General features: G+C 56.1%; 1 protein-coding gene across 4 annotated transcripts in view; it reads right to left on the reverse strand.

The window, feature by feature from the left end:
- Positions 1-9,616, reverse strand: part of DAG1 (dystroglycan 1) — a 76,521-nt gene extending 66,905 nt beyond the window's left edge. Inside the window, exon 1 of one of the 4 annotated variants that reach the window (XM_073558910.1) lies at positions 9,518-9,616. The gene's annotated coding sequence lies outside the window, so the exon portion shown is untranslated. Of the gene's footprint in view, positions 1-3,329; positions 3,367-3,951; positions 3,993-9,211; positions 9,369-9,517 lie in introns of those variants that run through there. The other 3 variants (XM_073558907.1, XM_073558908.1, XM_073558909.1) reach the window with 3 other exon arrangements.
- Between the last annotated feature and the right edge of the window lie 10,527 nt (positions 9,617-20,143).

Below are 20,143 nucleotides of genomic sequence, written 5' to 3' on the forward strand. Positions count from 1 at the left end.
CCGGGTTGACCACGAGTACCTCTGGTCCACTCTTTTGAGGTACGGTCTGCCTGGGGGGTTTGTGGACTGGCTTAAGACCTTATACGCTGGGGCTGAGACTTTCCCTCTGGTAAATGGGTGGATTGGACAACCTTTCGGGGTAGGATCTGGTGTCCGTCAGGGCTGCCCTCTTAGCCCATTGCTGTACGCGTTTGCGATCGATCCCTTCCTCAGAAGGATCGAGTGTGGACCGTTGGCGGGGGTGGGGATGGGCGGGGTGGCGCCAGAGGCTATCCTGAGGGTAGTGGCCTACGCGGACGATGTCACCGTTTTTGTTTCTTCGCGAGAGGAGGCGATGGTGGTGATGTCAGAAGTGGAGAGCTACTCGGAGGCTTCCGGGTCCAAGGTCAACCAGGACAAGTGTGAGAGTCTCTGGCTGGGAGGCGGGGATCCCGGGTTTGATCTTCCGGACACCCTCCCCGAACCCCAAGAACACGCCAAAGTCCTAGGCATCGAATTTGGTCAGGGTGATTACCCCACGAAAAACTGGGAAGGCAGAATCAAAGGTGTCGCTCAAAAAGTGGACCAATGGAAGGGTTGGTCTTTGACCCTGAGGGAAAGGGTTGGCCTGTGCAAAGCTTTCCTGCTCCCCTTACTACTCTACCTGGGCAGCGTCTGTGTCTTGCCAGAGCCTCTCTGGACTCGGGTCTACAGTCTGTTCTTTCAGATGTTATGGGGGAATAGACTGAACCTAGTCAAGCGGGAGGTCACTTACCGCACGAGGAGACTAGGGGGGTTGAATATGGTGAACCCCGTGGTGTTCCTAGTGAACACCTTTTTGAAGGTCAACGTGGCAAACCTCTGGAAAGAGAGGGCTCCTCCGTGGGTATTCTCCTGCAAGGGATGGTTTCAGCCTTTCTTCCAGGAATGGGAGACAGGGGGAAGATTGAAGGATCTTCGCACACCGCATGGGCATCTCCCGGCTTATGTTACCCCGGTTCTGAAGATGATGCGCCGGTGGGGTCTGGGAATGTGGGAGGTGAGGTCCCTCCCGAGGAAACTCCTCGACATGCGGGTCTTGCTTTCGCATTTTCAGAGTCCATTGGTCCTCAAGGACTGCCCAAGTCGGGATCTAGAGGTTGGGTTGAGTTTGTTAAATTCTAATAGGATCCCCAAGAAGTACTGGGACTTGACTTGGCGCTGCTTCCAAGGTAAGTTGTATGTGAGGGACAATCTGAAGTACAGGAGCTCCGAGGACAGGAATTGCCCCCGTGAGGCTTGTGCTAACATGCTGGAAAGCATGGAGCACTTCCTGCTTCATTGTCCCTTTAATACAGAGGTGTACAACAGGGTGGGAGCTTCCATTGGTTGGCCGCGGCTGGCTACTCTGTCCTATGCCGAGTGGGCCTATGGAGCGTTCGGAGACCTCGGGAGAAGGGACAGAGTCACTTTATTTATAGTCAGCGCAGTGGTCAGGTACTTCACGTGGAACGCACGAGTTTTAGTTTCGACGCAGAGTAAAATCCTCCGTGTAGACGAAGTTTATAGCAGCATCCTAGGTGCCCTGGTGAAGGTCCGTTCTCTGGAGTATGAAAGACTGGGTGCCCGGAGGGCGGCCCATCTCTGGAGGGGTTTCTCCTTCGGGGTGCCTTAGTCCATTAGTACTCCTATATCCTGGTGGTGGGCTGATGCCTTTTCACTCTAGAGTTTTGTTTTGAATTTCAGTCTCCTGAATAGAAGGTTTGCAAGCATCGAACTTGAGCCTTAAGTGGTGAGTACGTAGGTTATGTTCTGTAACGTTGGTTTATGTATATATTGTATATAGCGTAATGTATGTATTGTATATATTGTGTATAATAGAGGGTCTTAGTTAGGTTGGGTGGGGGGATTGGGGGGATGGGGGGTTTTCAACAGCGGTGATAAGAGACTGATCTGGCCTGGTCCAGGCCCCGCCTGGGGAAAAACTTTGGGGCCTGATCCTAGCTCGGAGAAATCCTGAACTTTGTGGCCAGAGCTGGATCAGGGGTGGTGGGATAGTTAGAGTAGATGTGTGTTTTATATATAGTGTCAAAAAAAAAAAAAAAAAAAAAAATCCCAAAAAAAGGAAAAAATAAAAAAAAATAAATAAATAAAAGGAAAAAAAAGGAAAAAATATATAAATATTGTTAATTTTGTATACTATGTTTGTAATTAGGTTTGTCGTAAGTGTGAATGTGGCGGTGTAAGGGGGAGGCTGTGAGGTAAGGCAGTGGGACCAGAGGGTATTAGGTGTGTCTTGTACAATATTCGGACTGGTGTCATATGTTTATATTGTATATAGTGTATATAGTATTGTATATAGGACGGTGTAAATGTAGTTCAGGGTTGTATATAATAGTGTGAATGGAGCTGGGTCGGGGGTTTTACATGATTTTATTTATTTATTATTTTAAGGGGGTGCTGGTGTAATTATTGTAATTTTGTTCCTTTTTCGTGTTTTTTTTTTTTAGTTTTTAATTTCTTGTTTCTTTAATTTAATTTTCTTTTCCCGTTTTGTAGGTCGAGAATTTCCCTTATTGTTTCCATTTCTTGTTTATTTCTTTGTGTTTGTGTCTGATTTTGTCATATTGTTTCTGATTGGAGTTTTTGTTCTATGTTTGTTCTGTGGTGTTCTATTTTGTAACGTCGTGAAGGATTTTATAATAATAAAAAAGACCTACAATCTATTACTCCCCGTTATCAGCCATTACTGGGGGAGGAGACTGTAGGGCAGGAGACTACAATCTATTACTCCCCGTTATCAGCCATTACTGGGGAGGAGACTGTAGGACAGGAGACTACAATCTATTACTCCCTGTTATCAGCCATTACTGGGGGAGGAGACTGTAGGACAGGAGACTACAATCTATTACTCCCTGTTATCGGCCATGATTAGGGGGCTCAGTCATGATTAGGGGGCTCAGCCATGATTAGGGGGCTCAGCCATGATTAGGGGGCTCAGTCATGGTGGGGGGCTCAGTCATGGTGGGGGCTCAGCCATGGTGGGGGGCTCAGTCATGGTGGGGGGCTCAGTCATGGTGGGGGGCTCAGTCATGGTGGGGGGGCTCAGCCATGGTGGGGGGGCTCAGCCATGGTGGGGGGGCTCAGCCATGGTGGGGGGCTCAGCCATGGTGGGGGGGCTCAGCCATGGTGGGGGGGTTCAGCCATGGTGGGGGGCTCAGCCATGGTGGGGGGCTCAGCCATGGTGGGGGGGGCTCAGCCATGGTGGGGGGGGCTCAGCCATGGTGGGGGGCTCAGTCATGGTGGGGGGCTCAGTCATGGTGGGGGGCTCAGCCATGGTGGGGGGCTCAGCCATGGTGGGGGCTCAGTACCTCTCCCGCTCGCAGCCTCACTCCTGGGGAGCAGCCATGGTGGGGGCTCAGCCATGATTAGGGGGCTCAGTCATGGTGGGGGGCTTAGTCATGGTGGGGGGCTCAGCCATGATTAGGGGGCTCAGTTATGGTGGGGGCTCAGCCATGATTAGGGGGCTCAGCCATGGTGGGGGGCTCAGCCATGATTAGGGGGCTCAGCCATGATTAGGGGGCTCAGTCATGGTGGGGGGCTCAGTCATGGTGGGGGGCTCAGCCATGGTGGGGGGCTCAGCCATGATTAGGGGGCTCAGCCATGATTAGGGGGCTCAGCCATGATTAGGGGGCTCAGCCATGATTAGGGGGCTCAGCCATGATTAGGGGGCTCAGCCATGGTGGGGGGCTCAGCCATGGTGGGGGGCTCAGCCATGATTAGGGGGCTCAGTCATGGTGGGGGGCTCAGCCATGGCAGGGGGCTCAGCCATGATTGGGGGGCTCAGCCATGGCGGGGGGCTCAGTCATGGTGGGGGGCTCAGCCATGGTGGGGGGCTCAGCCATGGTGGGGGGCTCAGCCATGGTGGGGGGCTCAGCCATGGTGGGGGGCTCAGCCATGGTGGGGGGCTCAGCCATGGTGGGGGCTCAGTACCTCTCCCGCTCGCAGCCTCACTCCCGGGGAGCAGCCATGGTGGGGGGGCTCAGTCATGGTGGGGGGCTCAGTCATGGTGGGGGGCTCAGTCATGGTGGGGGGCTCAGCCATGGCGGGGGGGCTCAGCCATGGTGGGGGGGCTCAGCCATGGTGGGGGGGCTCAGCCATGGTGGGGGGGCTCAGCCATGATTGGGGGGCTCAGCCATGATTGGGGGGCTCAGCCATGGTGGGGGGCTCAGCCATGATTAGGGGGCTCAGCCATGGTGGGGGGCTCAGCCATGGTGGGGGGCTCAGCCATGGTGGGGGGGCTCAGCCATGGTGGGGGGGCTCAGCCATGGTGGGGGGGCTCAGCCATGATTAGGGGGCTCAGTCATGGTGGGGGGCTCAGCCATGGTGGGGGGCTCAGCCATGGTGGGGGGGCTCAGCCATGATTAGGGGGCTCAGTCATGGTGGGGGGCTCAGCCATGGTGGGGGGCTCAGCCATGGTGGGGGGGCTCAGCCATGATTAGGGGGCTCAGCCATGGTGGGGGGCTCAGCCATGGTGGGGGGCTCAGCCATGGTGGGGGGCTCAGCCATGGTGGGGGCTCAGTACCTCTCCCGCTCGCAGCCTCACTCCCGGGGAGCAGCCATGGTGGGGGGCTCAGTCATGGTGGGGGGCTCAGTCATGGTGGGGGGCTCAGTCATGGTGGGGGGGCTCAGCCATGGTGGGGGGGCTCAGCCATGATTAGGGGGCTCAGCCATGGTGGGGGGCTCAGCCATGGTGGGGGGGCTCAGCCATGATTAGGGGGCTCAGTCATGGTGGGGGGCTCAGCCATGGTGGGGGGCTCAGCCATGGTGGGGGGGCTCAGCCATGATTAGGGGGCTCAGTCATGATTAGGGGGCTCAGCCATGATTAGGGGGCTCAGTCATGGTGGGGGGCTCAGCCATGGTGGGGGGCTCAGCCATGGTGGGGGCCTCAGCCATGGTGGGGGGGCTCAGCCATGGTGGGGGGGCTCAGCCATGGTGGGGGGGCTCAGCCATGATTAGGGGGCTCAGCCATGGTGGGGGGGCTCAGCCATGATTAGGGGGCTCAGTCATGGTGGGGGGCTCAGCCATGGTGGGGGGCTCAGTCATGGTGGGGGGCTCAGCCATGATTAGGGGGCTCAGTCATGGTGGGGGGCTCAGCCATGATTAGGGGGCTCAGTCATGGTGGGGGGCTCAGCCATGGTGGGGGGCTCAGTCATGGTGGGGGGCTCAGCCATGATTAGGGGGCTCAGCCATGATTAGGGGGCTCAGTCATGGTGGGGGGCTCAGCCATGGTGGGGGGCTCAGCCATGGTGGGGGCTCAGTACCTCTCCCGCTCGCAGCCTCACTCCCGGGGAGCAGCCATGGTGGGGGGCTCAGTCATGGTGGGGGGCTCAGCCATGGTGGGGGGCTCAGCCATGGTGGGGGGCTCAGCCATGATTAGGGGGCTCAGTCATGGTGGGGGGCTCAGCCATGATTAGGGGGCTCAGTCATGGTGGGGGGCTCAGCCATGGTGGGGGGCTCAGCCATGGTGGGGGCTCAGTACCTCTCCCGCTCGCAGCCTCACTCCCGGGGAGCAGCCATGGTGGGGGGCTCAGTCATGGTGGGGGGCTCAGTCATGGTGGGGGGCTCAGTCATGGTGGGGGGGCTCAGCCATGGTGGGGGGGCTCAGCCATGGTGGGGGCTCAGCCATGGTGGGGGGGCTCAGCCATGATTAGGGGGCTCAGTCATGGTGGGGGGCTCAGCCATGGTGGGGGGGGCTCAGCCATGATTAGGGGGCTCAGTCATGGTGGGGGGCTCAGCCATGGTGGGGGGGCTCAGCCATGATTAGGGGGCTCAGTCATGGTGGGGGGCTCAGCCATGGTGGGGGGCTCAGCCATGGTGGGGGGCTCAGCCATGGTGGGGGTTCAGCCATGGTGGGGGGCTCAGCCATGGTGGGGGGCTCAGCCATGGTGGGGGGCTCAGCCATGGTGGGGGCTCAGTACCTCTCCCGCTCGCAGCCTCACTCCCGGGGAGCAGCCATGGTGGCGGGCTCAGTCATGGTGGGGGGCTCAGTCATGGTGGGGGGCTCAGTCATGGTGGGGGGCTCAGCCATGGCGGGGGGGCTCAGCCATGGTGGGGGGGCTCAGCCATGGCGGGGGGGCTCAGCCATGATTAGGGGGCTCAGCCATGGTGGGGGGCTCAGCCATGGTGGGGGGCTCAGCCATGATTAGGGGGCTCAGCCATGGTGGGGGGCTCAGCCATGGTGGGGGGGCTCAGCCATGGTGGGGGGGCTCAGCCATGGTGGGGGGGCTCAGCCATGATTAGGGGGCTCAGTCATGGTGGGGGGCTCAGCCATGGTGGGGGGGCTCAGCCATGATTAGGGGGCTCAGCCATGGTGGGGGGCTCAGCCATGGTGGGGGGCTCAGCCATGGTGGGGGGGCTCAGCCATGATTAGGGGGCTCAGTCATGGTGGGGGGCTCAGCCATGGTGGGGGGCTCAGCCATGGTGGGGGGCTCAGCCATGGTGGGGGCTCAGCCATGGTGGGGGGCTCAGCCATGGTGGGGGCTCAGTACCTCTCCCGCTCGCAGCCTCACTCCCGGGGAGCAGCCATGGTGGGGGGCTCAGTCATGGTGGGGGGCTCAGTCATGGTGGGGGGCTCAGTCATGGTGGGGGGCTCAGCCATGGCGGGGGGGCTCAGCCATGGCGGGGGGCTCAGCCATGGTGGGGGGGCTCAGCCATGATTAGGGGGCTCAGCCATGATTGGGGGGCTCAGCCATGGTGGGGGGCTCAGCCATGGTGGGGGGCTCAGCCATGATTAGGGGGCTCAGCCATGGTGGGGGGCTCAGCCATGGTGGGGGGGCTCAGCCATGGTGGGGGGGCTCAGCCATGGTGGGGGGGCTCAGCCATGATTAGGGGGCTCAGTCATGGTGGGGGGCTCAGCCATGGTGGGGGGGCTCAGCCATGATTAGGGGGCTCAGTCATGGTGGGGGGCTCAGCCATGGTGGGGGGGCTCAGCCATGATTAGGGGGCTCAGCCATGGTGGGGGGCTCAGCCATGATTAGGGGGCTCAGCCATGGTGGGGGGCTCAGCCATGGTGGGGGGCTCAGCCATGGTGGGGGGCTCAGCCATGGTGGGGGGCTCAGCCATGGTGGGGGCTCAGTACCTCTCCCGCTCGCAGCCTCACTCCCGGGGAGCAGTCATGGTGGGGGGCTCAGTCATGGTGGGGGGCTCAGTCATGGTGGGGGGCTCAGTCATGGTGGGGGGGCTCAGCCATGGTGGGGGGGCTCAGCCATGGTGGGGGGGCTCAGCCATGATTAGGGGGCTCAGCCATGGTGGGGGGCTCAGCCATGGTGGGGGCTCAGCCATGATTAGGGGGCTCAGTCATGGTGGGGGGCTCAGCCATGGTGGGGGGGCTCAGCCATGGTGGGGGGGCTCAGCCATGATTAGGGGGCTCAGTCATGGTGGGGGGCTCAGCCATGGTGGGGGGGCTCAGCCATGATTAGGGGGCTCAGTCATGGTGGGGGGCTCAGCCATGGTGGGGGTTCAGCCATGGTGGGGGGCTCAGCCATGGTGGGGAGCTCAGCCATGGTGGGGGGCTCAGCCATGGTGGGGGGGCTCAGCCATGATTAGGGGGCTCAGCCATGGTGGGGGGGCTCAGCCATGATTAGGGGGCTCAGTCATGGTGGGGGGCTCAGCCATGGTGGGGGGCTCAGTCATGGTGGGGGGCTCAGCCATGATTAGGGGGCTCAGTCATGGTGGGGGGCTCAGCCATGATTAGGGGGCTCAGTCATGGTGGGGGGCTCAGTCATGGTGGGGGGCTCAGCCATGATTAGGGGGCTCAGCCATGATTAGGGGGCTCAGTCATGGTGGGGGGCTCAGTCATGGTGGGGGGCTCAGCCATGATTAGGGGGCTCAGTCATGGTGGGGGGCTCAGCCATGATTAGGGGGCTCAGTCATGGTGGGGGGCTCAGCCATGGTGGGGGGCTCAGCCATGGTGGGGGGCTCAGCCATGATTAGGGGGCTCAGTCATGGTGGGGGGCTCAGCCATGGTGGGGGCTCAGTACCTCTCCCGCTCGCAGCCTCACTCCCGGGGAGCAGCCATGGTGGGGGGCTCAGTCATGGTGGGGGGCTCAGCCATGATTAGGGGGCTCAGTCATGGTGGGGGGCTCAGCCATGATTAGGGGGCTCAGCCATGGTGGGGGGCTCAGCCATGGTGGGGGCTCAGTACCTCTCCCGCTCGCAGCCTCACTCCCGGGGAGCAGCCATGGTGGGGGGCTCAGTCATGGTGGGGGGCTCAGTCATGGTGGGGGGCTCAGTCATGGTGGGGGGCTCAGTCATGGTGGGGGGGCTCAGCCATGGTGGGGGGGCTCAGCCATGGTGGGGGCTCAGCCATGGTGGGGGGGCTCAGCCATGGTGGGGGGGCTCAGCCATGATTAGGGGGCTCAGTCATGGTGGGGGGCTCAGCCATGGTGGGGGGCTCAGCCATGATTAGGGGGCTCAGTCATGGTGGGGGGCTCAGCCATGGTGGGGGGCTCAGCCATGGTGGGGGGGCTCAGCCATGATTAGGGGGCTCAGTCATGGTGGGGGGCTCAGCCATGGTGGGGGTTCAGCCATGGTGGGGGGCTCAGCCATGGTGGGGGGCTCAGCCATGGTGGGGGGGCTCAGCCATGATTAGGGGGCTCAGCCATGGTGGGGGGGCTCAGCCATGATTAGGGGGCTCAGTTATGGTGGGGGGGCTCAGCCATGATTAGGGGGCTCAGTCATGGTGGGGGGCTCAGCCATGATTAGGGGGCTCAGTCATGGTGGGGGGCTCAGCCATGGTGGGGGGCTCAGTCATGGTGGGGGGCTCAGTCATGGTGGGGGGCTCAGCCATGATTAGGGGGCTCAGCCATGGTGGGGGGCTCAGTCATGGTGGGGGGCTCAGCCATGATTAGGGGGCTCAGTCATGGTGGGGGGCTCAGCCATGATTAGGGGGCTCAGTCATGGTGGGGGGCTCAGCCATGATTAGGGGGCTCAGTCATGGTGGGGGGCTCAGTCATGGTGGGGGGCTCAGTCATGGTGGGGGGCTCAGCCATGGTGGGGGGCTCAGCCATGATTAGGGGGCTCAGTCATGGTGGGGGGCTCAGCCATGATTAGGGGGCTCAGTCATGGTGGGGGGCTCAGCCATGGTGGGGGGCTCAGCCATGGTGGGGGGGCTCAGCCATGGTGGGGGGGCTCAGCCATGGTGGGGGGCTCAGCCATGGTGGGGGGCTCAGCCATGGTGGGGGCTCAGTACCTCTCCCGCTCGCAGCCTCACTCCCGGGGAGCAGCCATGGTGTCCGGTGCTCGCAGCGCGGCCTCCGGTCTGAGGAGAAGGTGCTCGTCCTGCAAGAAGCCAAACAGCCGCCGCGGCCAGCAGCAGAGAGAGGCGGCCGGTGATTGGCTGCAGCTCCTCCAATAGTGACGGGCGGCACTGCCACACCAATGGCGCCGTCCTCTCAGCACCGAGGCCGGGACGGAAGAGGCAGAGACCGGAGAACAAGCGCGGCGCTCACTGAGCCTGACACACTGCACCGAGTGCTCAGCAGTGAGGGACACTCACCTCAGGAGACTCTCACATCTCTCCCCCGATGTCCGCTCCATGAAGGAGGAAGAGAAAACATACATCCTGCTGGAAGAGAGAGCAGAGAGAGAGCGCGGGGGAGAGAGAGCAGAGAGAGCAGGAGAGAGCGGGGGAGAGAGCGCAGAGAGAGAGCAGGAGAGAGAGCGCGGGGGAGAGAGAGCAGAGAGAGCAGGAGAGAGCGGGGGAGAGAGCGCAGAGAGAGAGCAGGAGAGAGAGCGCGGGGGAGAGAGAGCAGAGAGAGCAGGAGAGAGCGGGGGAGAGAGCGCAGAGAGAGAGCAGAGAGAGAGAGCGGGGGGAGAGAGCGCGGGGGAGAGAGAGAGAGAGAGAGCAGAGAGAGCGCGAGGGAGAGAGAGCAGAGAGAGAGCGGGGGAGAGAGAGCGGGGGAGAGAGAGCGGGGGAGAGAGAGCGGGGGAGAGAGCAGGAGAGAGAGCAGAGAGAGAGAGCGGGGGGGAGAGAGAGAGAGAGAGAGCAGAGAGAGCGCGAGGGAGAGAGAGCAGAGAGAGAGCGGGGGAGAGAGAGCGGGGGAGAGAGAGCGGGGGAGAGAGAGCAGAGAGAGAGCAGAGAGAGAGAGCGGGGGGAGAGAGCGGGGGAGAGAGAGCGCGGGGGAGAGAGAGAGAGAGAGCAGAGAGAGCGCGGGGGAGAGAGAGAGAGAGAGAGAGGGAGAGAGAGCAGAGAGAGAGCAGAGAGAGAGAGCGGGGGAGAGAGCGGGGGAGAGAGAGCAGAGAGAGAGCAGGAGAGCGGGGGGGAGAGAGCAGAGAGAGAGCGGGGGGGAGAGAGAGCGTGGGGGAGAGAGCAGAGAGAGAGCGGGGGGGAGAGAGAGCGTGGGGGAGAGAGCAGAGAGAGAGCGGGGGGGAGAGAGAGCGTGGGGGAGAGAGCAGAGAGAGAGCGGGGGAGAGAGCAGAGAGAGAGCGGAGAGAGGGAGAGGGAGAGAGAGCGGGGGAGAGAGAGCAGAGAGAGAGCGGAGAGAGGGAGAGGGAGCGGGGGAGAGAGAGCAGAGAGAGAGCGGAGAGAGGGAGAGAGAGCGGGGGAGAGAGCAGAGAGAGAGCGGAGAGGGAGAGAGAGAGGGAGAGAGAGCGGGGGGAGAGAGAGCGCGGGGGAGAGAGAGCAGAGAGAGAGCGGAGAGGGAGAGAGAGCGAGGGAGAGAGAGAGAGCGGGGGGAGAGAGAGAGGGAGAGAGCGCGGGGGAGAGAGAGAGGGAGAGAGAGCGCGGGGGAGAGAGCGGGGGAGAGAGAGCAGAGAGAGAGCGGAGAGGGAGAGAGAGAGGGAGAGAGAGCGGGGGAGAGAGAGAGGGAGAGAGAGCGGGGGGAGAGAGAGCAGGAGAGAGAGGGAGAGAGAGAGCGGGGGAGAGAGAGAGAGAGAGCGGGGGAGAGAGAGAGGGAGAGAGAGAGCGGGGGGAGAGAGAGCAGAGAGAGAGCGGGGGGAGAGAGAGCAGGAGAGAGAGGGAGAGAGAGAGAGGGAGAGAGAGAGAGGGGAGAGAGAGAGCGGGGGGAGAGAGAGCAGGAGAGAGAGCGGGGGGAGAGAGCAGGAGAGAGAGGGAGAGAGAGCGGGGGGAGAGAGAGAGGGAGAGAGAGCGGGGGGAGAGAGAGGGAGAGAGAGCGGGGGGAGAGAGAGAGGGAGAGAGAGCGGGGGGAGAGAGAGCGGGGGGAGAGAGCGGGGGGAGAGAGAGCGGGGGGAGAGAGAGCGCGGGGGAGAGAGAGCGCGGGGGAGAGAGAGCAGAGAGAGCGGGGGGAGAGAGAGCGGGGGGAGAGAGCGGGGGGGAGAGAGGGAGAGAGAGAGCGGGGGAGAGAGAGCGGGGGAGAGAGAGAGGGAGAGAGAGCGCGGGGGAGAGAGAGCGCGGGGGAGAGAGCGGGGGGAGAGAGAGAGCGGGGGGAGAGAGAGAGCGGGGGGAGAGAGAGAGCGGGGGGAGAGAGAGAGAGAGCAGGAGAGAGCGGGGGAGAGAGCGCGGGGGAGAGAGCGCGGGGGAGAGAGAGCGGGGGAGAGAGAGAGAGAGAGCAGGAGAGAGCGGGGGAGAGAGAGCAGAGAGAGAGCGGGGGAGAGAGAGCGGGGGGAGAGAGAGCGCGGGGGAGAGAGAGCAGAGAGAGAGCGGGGGGAGAGAGAGCGCGGGGGAGAGAGAGCAGAGAGAGAGCGCGGGGGAGAGAGAGCAGAGAGAGAGCGGGGGAGAGAGAGAGCGGGGGAGAGAGAGAGCGGGGGAGAGAGCGGGGGAGAGGGAGAGCGGGGTAGAGAGAGCAGGAGAGAGCGCGGGGGAGAGAGAGGGGGAGAGAGAGCAGAGAGAGAGCGGGGGAGAGAGCGCGGGGGAGAGAGAGCAGAGAGAGAGCGGGGGAGAGAGGGGGAGAGAGCGCGCGGGGGAGAGAGAGGGGGAAAGAGAGAGCGCGGGGGAGAGAGAGCAGGAGAGAGCGCGGGGGGGAGAGAGCGTGGGGGAGAGAGCGTGGGGGAGAGAGCGCGGGGGAGAGAGAGCGCGGGGGAGAGAGAGCGCGGGGGAGAGAGAGCGCGGGGGAGAGAGAGCGCGGGGGAGAGAGAGCGCGGGGGAGAGAGAGCGCGGGGGGGAGAGAGCGCGGGGGGGAGAGAGCGCGGGGGAGAGAGAGCAGGAGAGAGAGCGGGGGAGAGAGAGCGCGGGGGAGAGAGAGCGCGGCGTATGAGAGAGCGCGGGGGAGAGAGCGCGGCATGTGAGAGCGCGGCGTGTGAGCGCGCAGGGGAGAGAGAGCGCGCAGGGGAGAGAGAGCGCGTAGGAGAGAGAGAGCGCAGGGGAGAGAGAGCGCAGGGGAGAGAGCGCGCAGGGGAGAGAGCGCGCAGGGGAGAGAGCGGCGTGTGAGAGAGCGCGGGGGAGAGCGGCGTGTGAGAGCGCAGGGGAGAGAGCGCAGGGGAGAGAGCAGCGTGTGAGCGCAGGGGAGAGAGCGCAGGGGAGAGAGAGCGCGGGGGAGAGAGAGAGCGCGGGGGAGAGAGAGAGCGCGGGGGAGAGAGAGAGCGCGGGGGAGAGAGAGAGCGCGGGGGAGAGAGAGAGCGCGGGGGAGAGAGAGAGCGCGGGGGAGAGAGAGAGCGCAGGGGAGAGCGGCGTGTGAGAGCGGCGTGTGAGCGCAGGGGAGAGAGCGGCGTGTGAGCGCGGGAGAGAGAGCGCGGGGGAGAGAGCCGCGTGTGAGCGCGGGGGAGAGAGCGCGGGAGAGAGCGGCGTGTGAGCGCAGGGGAGAGAGAGCGCGGGGGAGAGAGCGGTGTGTGAGAGCGCGGGGGAGAGAGCGGCGTGTGAGAGAGAGCGCGGGGGAGAGAGCGGCGTGAGAGCGCGGGGGAGAGAGCGGCGTGTGAGAGCACGGGGGGGAGAGAGCGCGGGGGAGAGAGCGGCGTGTGAGCGCGGGGGGGGGGGGAGCCCGGGGGAGAGAGCGGCGTGTGAGAGCGCGGGGGAGAGAGCGGCGTGTGAGAGCGCGGGGGAGAGCGGCGTGTGAGAGCGCGGGGGAGAGAGTGGCGGGGGAGAGCGGCGTGTGAGCGCGGGGGAGAGAGTGGCGGGGGAGAGCGGCGTGTGAGAGAGCGGCGCAGCGTGAGAGCGCGGGGGAGAGAGCGGCGCAGCGTGAGAGCGCGGGGGAGAGAGCGGCGCAGCGTGAGAGCGCGGGGGAGAGAGCGACGCAGCGTGAGAGCGCGGGGAGAGAGCGGCGCAGTGGGGTAGAGCGGCGCAGCGGGGGAGAGCGGCGCAGCGTGAGAGTGCGCGGGAGAGAGCAGCCCAGCGGGGGAGCGAGCGGCGCAACGTGAGTGCAGAGAGCGGCGCAGCGTGAGAGCGCGGGGGGAGAGAGCGGCGCAGCGTGTGAGCGCGGGGAGAGCAGCAGGGAGCCGCGTATATCAGGCGAGACTCCCCAATGTAAGTCAGTGGGGGTGAGAAAATAAATGGCCGGCACTCGGACCATGCGAGAGTAGTGCGTCCGACATTTCATCTGCCACGTACAGTAAAATCACAACGTGACCCGACAGGATAGATGTGTAGATGTCAGTGACATGCAATTAGTACAGTGCGAGTGCAGCTTACTGCACATGGATTTAAGGATTATTTTTCAGAAAAAAATGTGGGCTCCAGAGTAAATTTTCCTAACCAGTAAAAGGTAAAGTCGATGGCTGGGGGCCGATGTTTATAGCCTGAGAAGGGGATAATACCCATGGAGCTTTCCAGGCTATTAATAGCAGCTCACAGCTTTACACTTAGCCTTTCCTGGTTATTAAAATGGGGGACCTCCCCAAAAAATAATGTAGGGTCCCCCTATAATTAGTAACCAGCAAAGGCTAGGCAGACAGCTGATATTAATAGCCTAGGAAGAGGCCATGGATATTGCCCCCCTTCCTCCAAACTACCAAAATGAGCTCTCTGCCGCCCCTGAAATGGTGCATCCATAAGATGCACCAAACCCTGCCTTTAGCCTCCCTGTTCCCACTTGACCTGGTGCGGTGGCAAGTGCAGTGATATTATTGGGTTTGAAGTGACATTTATATTCTCAGGTGACATCTATAAGATGCCCCTCCATTACTAAACCCATAGTCAAATTGTAAAAAAGAATAACATCGACAATAAAGTCCTTTATTTGAATAAATGACACAGACGCTTTTATTGACTCTAAATTAACTAAAGACAGTTACCCTTACTTTACGTCCAATCCACTGAAGCCAATGCCCACCGTAAAAGACTTAAAATGATACACAACCATATTCCTCACCTGTCCGTCAAGAAGGTAAAGTAGTCACTTCCCACCCCTTCTCCCCCCCCCCCTGCTTTTTTACTGATTTATTCCCATCTGATCTTCCGTCACTCTCTCCCTGCCAGTGTCATGTCTGCCTCCCCTCCAGGTCTCGTCCGGCAGCTACTTGACCCTGGACAGGACGACCTCCCGTGACTCACCCACCACACCTGCCCCCCCCCGTCCCAGCATTCCTTCCCCTTGCCGAATAAAGGACAGTCTTTGGATATAAATGGCCACAGCAGCCAATTTTATTATTAATTAAAGACACTTGGTGGGGCCCTCGAAGCTACCATTGTCCTGGTCTGGTGATGGTTTCGTTGGCATTGCCCCTTCCCTCCCAACCTTACTTCCAGCCGCGTCTTTTTCCTGCTTGGAAGCACCATGAATCGAGGGAAAAGGTTGCCTCCACAATGTTAACCTGTACCCGACTTCCGTCGTCGAGTACCCACATCTTTACAGCGCACCTGACTTCCATCGTCGGGTGCCCCCCATAATGTGACTTCCTCGCCGGGTATCACCCAAATCTCACCAGACCACCACTAGCACCTAACCATCCAATGGAGGGGATCCCCGCAATGCAGGAATCCCCGATTCCATCATTTTTATCAGCTTTGAGGACCCACCTACGCCACACCGAGAGCATCTTGACGCCTTTCAAGTGCTCGAGACCCCACCAACCAGCAATGCTGTGGCCATTCGTATACCTCCCGATCCAGAAAATCCGTCCCCATGCATTCAAGTGCACCACGTCTGCCGATCAGTAATCTTTTTCTGTGGAATCCAACCCAGCATGGTGTACCGCCAATTCCCCGTTCCATACCACAAATTTGGATATCTCCTTGTTGACCTTAATACGGGCCTTGTTAATCTTCTGCCCTGATCGCGCCCCCCGCCAGTTATTTCTAGGTACGATGTCGGACTCTACCACTCCCATATTTGGGCATGTCCACCCCAGCTGCCTTAAATAGGTACAATGTCAGACCACACTACTTTCAAGGCCGGGAACCCCACCCATAGTTGCCTCTGGTCTTTTTTGATGTCGATAACCAATCCTTTCCCAGAGACTTCCAGCTCATTACCCCCACATGCAAAACTAAAATATCTGGAGCTCTATGGCGAAGAACCGCTCGATGAAACTCGTGAATTACCCGAACCCCCTGTTAACCCCTAAACCCAATCCGCTTAATTAACGCCACATTCCTTTTGAAACCCATTTGTCGTCCGTCCGTCTGTCTGCTCGCAGCGCTCCCCAGTGAACAGAAGAATGGCCTCGGATCCAGATTAGCAGTGGAACCTGCCCTGTAATGAAACAAACATAAGTTAGTAAAATCTTTTAGTTACCAGAAAGATTAGCCCCCTCACATCTGTGAGGTCGTACGCACGTACCGTTGCGATTCCCACCAGCCAATACTCATTACAATTTCCGAACTTAAACCTCCAACCGCTGCTTCTGTTGCACCCCAATGCGGAAGGAATGACCTCCATAGCTGTGCGGCTCCTTCCAAGCACTTCCGAAACACCTTAATAAACTGATATTTTGGTAAACAGGACTCGTCCTCATTACATAACAAGGGTTCCTGGCCTAGAAACCATGAATATTCGAAAACATCGTAACGGGCACACAACCAAATCCTTCACCTTTCCCAACATTACCTTCTTCCCTTTTTCCCCCTAGTTCGTTTTTGACTTCCTGATCCGAAATTCTAGCCCTTTTTGGGTGGCCATGATGTCTCCGGCTAAATGCCCCTTGCCCTGGATTTCTCCGGTGCTATTAATTCCAGTCTCCATTTGGCCTTTTTTTCTTGTTAATACAGAATGCATACCTGTCTAATGACATGTGCCATGCTTCAAAACTATTACGCTGCATGTATTGTAGCCAGCTCTACAATATCTGGCCAGTAATCATTTTATAAATTTACCTACTACTATTCCCGCAAAGTGATGGGTATATATAAAGGGGAAGATATCATAAATATAGAGTAAAAGCTGTACCCAATGTAACATCAACCTTCTATCCGACTATTAAATAGCCTTCATAATGCCTGGACATAGGTCGGGTAAGGAAGATCTGTGAGATGGAGGAAAGATCATGAGTTCGGATTTGTCCACATTGAGCTTGAGGAAGCGAGAGGAGAAGGAGGATATGGCTGATAGACACTCCGGGATTCTGGAGAGCAGAGAGGTGACGTCTGGGCCAGAGAGGTAGATCTGAGTATCATCGGCATAAAGGTGGTACTGGAATCCGTGGGACTTTATGAGTTGCCCCAGACCAAGTGTATAGATTGAGAAGAGTAGGGGTCCTAACACAGAGCCTTGGGGGACTCCAACAGAAAGAGGATGGGATGAGGAGGCGGTGTGGGAGTGGGAGACGCTGAATGTGCGGTTGGAGAGGTATGAGGAGATCCAGGATAGGGCAAGGTCCTTGATGCCTAAGGAGGAGAGGATCTGTAGTAGGAAGCAGTGGTCAACTGTGTCGAATGCAGAGGACAGGTCTAGAAGGAGGAGTATGGAGTATTGTGCGTTAGCTTTGGCTGTGAGTACAGTAGGTCGTTAGAGATTTTGGTCAGGGCTGTCTCAGTGGAATGGTGGGGATAACTTTCTATCTGTGTCTATATAATCTATATGTATAGAGCGAGAGAATGCTTTCTTGGAAAACGATTTGTAAATGACAGAGAATTATTTTGTGTAAAAGCTCATCTTAAGATGGCATTCCCATGTAAGGCTGGAGTGACACTGGAGATTTTAACATCGGTCCCATTTTGTTCCTGCAAAGTCGGACAAGTGTCGCATTTTTCATGAGTACTATCCGATTTTTCACATCTAGTGTCCGATTTACATCCGAATGCAATGCGATTTTAATATGAGCTTTTACATAAGTCATTTACATATCATGTTCAAAGGAAATATTCTTCAAACCACACAAATATATATATATATATATATTAGAATAAAAGCCAGCAATTCAGCATCAGCCGACAGAAGAGAATAGATGGGTTACACACAGTGTATACACATAGAATAGATGGGTTACACACAGTGTATATACACATAGAATAGATGGGTTACACACAGTGTATATACACATAGAATAGATGGGTTACACACAGTGTATATACACATAGAATAGAAGGGTTACACACAGTGTATATACACATAGAATAGATGGGTTACACACAGTGTATATACACATAGAATAGATGGGTTACACACAGTGTATATACATAGAATAGATGGGTTACACACAGTGTATATACACATAGAATAGATGGGTCACACACAGTGTATATACACATAGAATAGATGGGTTACACACAGTGTATACACATAGAATAGATGGGTTACACACAGTGTATATACACATAGAATAGATGGGTTACACACAGTGTATATACACATAGAATAGATGGGTTACACACAGTGTATATACACATAGAATAGATGGGTTACACACAGTGTATATACACATAGAATAGATGGGTTACACACAGTGTATATACACATAGAATAGATGGGTTACACACAGTGTATATACACATAGAATAGATGGGTTACACACAGTGTATACACATAGAATAGATGGGTTACACACAGTGTATATACACATAGAATAGATGGGTTACACACAGTGTATATACACATAGAATAGATGGGTTACACACAGCGTATATACACATAGAATAGATGGGTTACACACAGTGTATACACATAGAATAGATGGGTTACACACAGTGTATATACACATAGAATAGATGGGTTACACACAGTGTATACACATAGAATAGATGGGTTACACACAGTGTATATACACATAGAATAGATGGGTTACACACAGTGTATATACACATAGAATAGATGGGTTACACACAGTGTATATACACATAGAATAGATGGGTTACACACAGTGTATATACACATAGAATAGATGGGTTACACACAGTGTATATACACATAGAATAGATGGGTTACACACAGTGTATATACACATAGAATAGAAGGGTTACACACAGTGTATATACACATAGAATAGATGGGTTACACACAGTGTATATACACATAGAATAGATGGGTTACACACAGTGTATATACACATAGAATAGATGGGTTACACACAGTGTATATACACATAGAATAGATGGGTTACACACAGTGTATATACACATAGAATAGATGGGTTACACACAGTGTATATACACATAGAATAGATGGGTTACACACAGCGTATATACACATAGAATAGATGGGTTACACACAGCGTATATACACATAGAATAGATGGGTTACACACAGCGTATATACACATAGAATAGATGGGTTACACACAGTGTATATACACAGAATAGATGGGTTACACACAATGTATATACACATAGAATAGATGGGTTACACACAGTGTATATACACATAGAATAGATGGGTTACACACAGTGTATATACACATAGAATAGATGGGTTACACACAGTGTATATACACATAGAATAGATGGGTTACACACAGTGTATATACACATAGAATAGATGGGTTACACACAGTGTATATACACATAGAATAGATGGGTTACACACAGTGTATATACACATAGAATAGATGGGTTACACACAGTGTATATACACATAGAATAGATGGGTTACACACAGCGTATATACACATAGAATAGATGGGTTACACACAGTGTATATACACATAGAATAGATGGGTTACACACAGTGTATATACACATAGAATAGATGGGTTACACACAGCGTATATACACATAGAATAGATGGGTTACACACAGTGTATATACACATAGAATAGATGGGTTACACACAGTGTATATACACATAGAATAGATGGGTTACACACAGCGTATATACACATAGAATAGATGGGTTACACACAGTGTATATACACAGAATAGATGGGTTACACACAATGTATATACACATAGAATAGATGGGTTACACACAGTGTATATACACATAGAATAGATGGGTTACACACAGTGTATATACACATAGAATAGATGGGTTACACACAGTATATATACACATAGAATAGATGGGTTACACACAGTGTATATACACATAGAATAGATGGGTTACACACAGTGTATATACACATAGAATAGATGGGTTACACACAGTGTATATACACATAGAATAGATGGGTTACACACAGTGTATATACACATAGAATAGATGGGTTACACACAGTGTATATACACATAGAATAGATGGGTTACACACAGCGTATATACACATAGAATAGATGGGTTACACACAGTGTATATACACATAGAATAGATGGGTTACACACAGTGTATATACACATAGAATAGATGGGTTACACACAGCGTATATACACATAGAATAGATGGGTTACACACAGTGTATATACACATAGAATAGAAGGGTTACACACAGTGTATATACACATAGAATAGATGGGTTACACACAGTGTATATACACATAGAATAGATGGGTTACACACAGCGTATATACACATAGAATAGATGGGTTACACACAGTGTATATACACATAGAATAGATGGGTTACACACAGTGTATATACACATAGAATAGATGGGTTACACACAGTGTATATACACATAGAATAGATGGGTTACACACAGCTTCGTGGAGAAAAATTGCATTGTATACGCATGAAAATAACATGACACTCGTCTCACTTTTCAGGACCGATATCGGACAGTTTTGTTTTTTTACCGTAATGGGTATGAGTCCTTAGAGTTCATATTGGCAGACTCCCAAGCTGACATTTTTTAATCTATTAAAACAATGAAAAAAATTGGCGTGGCCTCCTACATAATTTTCATAACCATCAGAGGGAAAGCTGATGGCTGATAAATAATAATAATCTTTATTTTTATATAGCGCTAACATATTCCGCAGCACTTTA

Source organism: Dendrobates tinctorius, unplaced genomic scaffold, assembly GCF_039654945.1.
Source record: "Dendrobates tinctorius isolate UK_male_01 unplaced genomic scaffold, ASM3965494v1 ptg000261l, whole genome shotgun sequence".
Taxonomy (NCBI): Eukaryota; Metazoa; Chordata; class Amphibia; order Anura; family Dendrobatidae; genus Dendrobates; species Dendrobates tinctorius.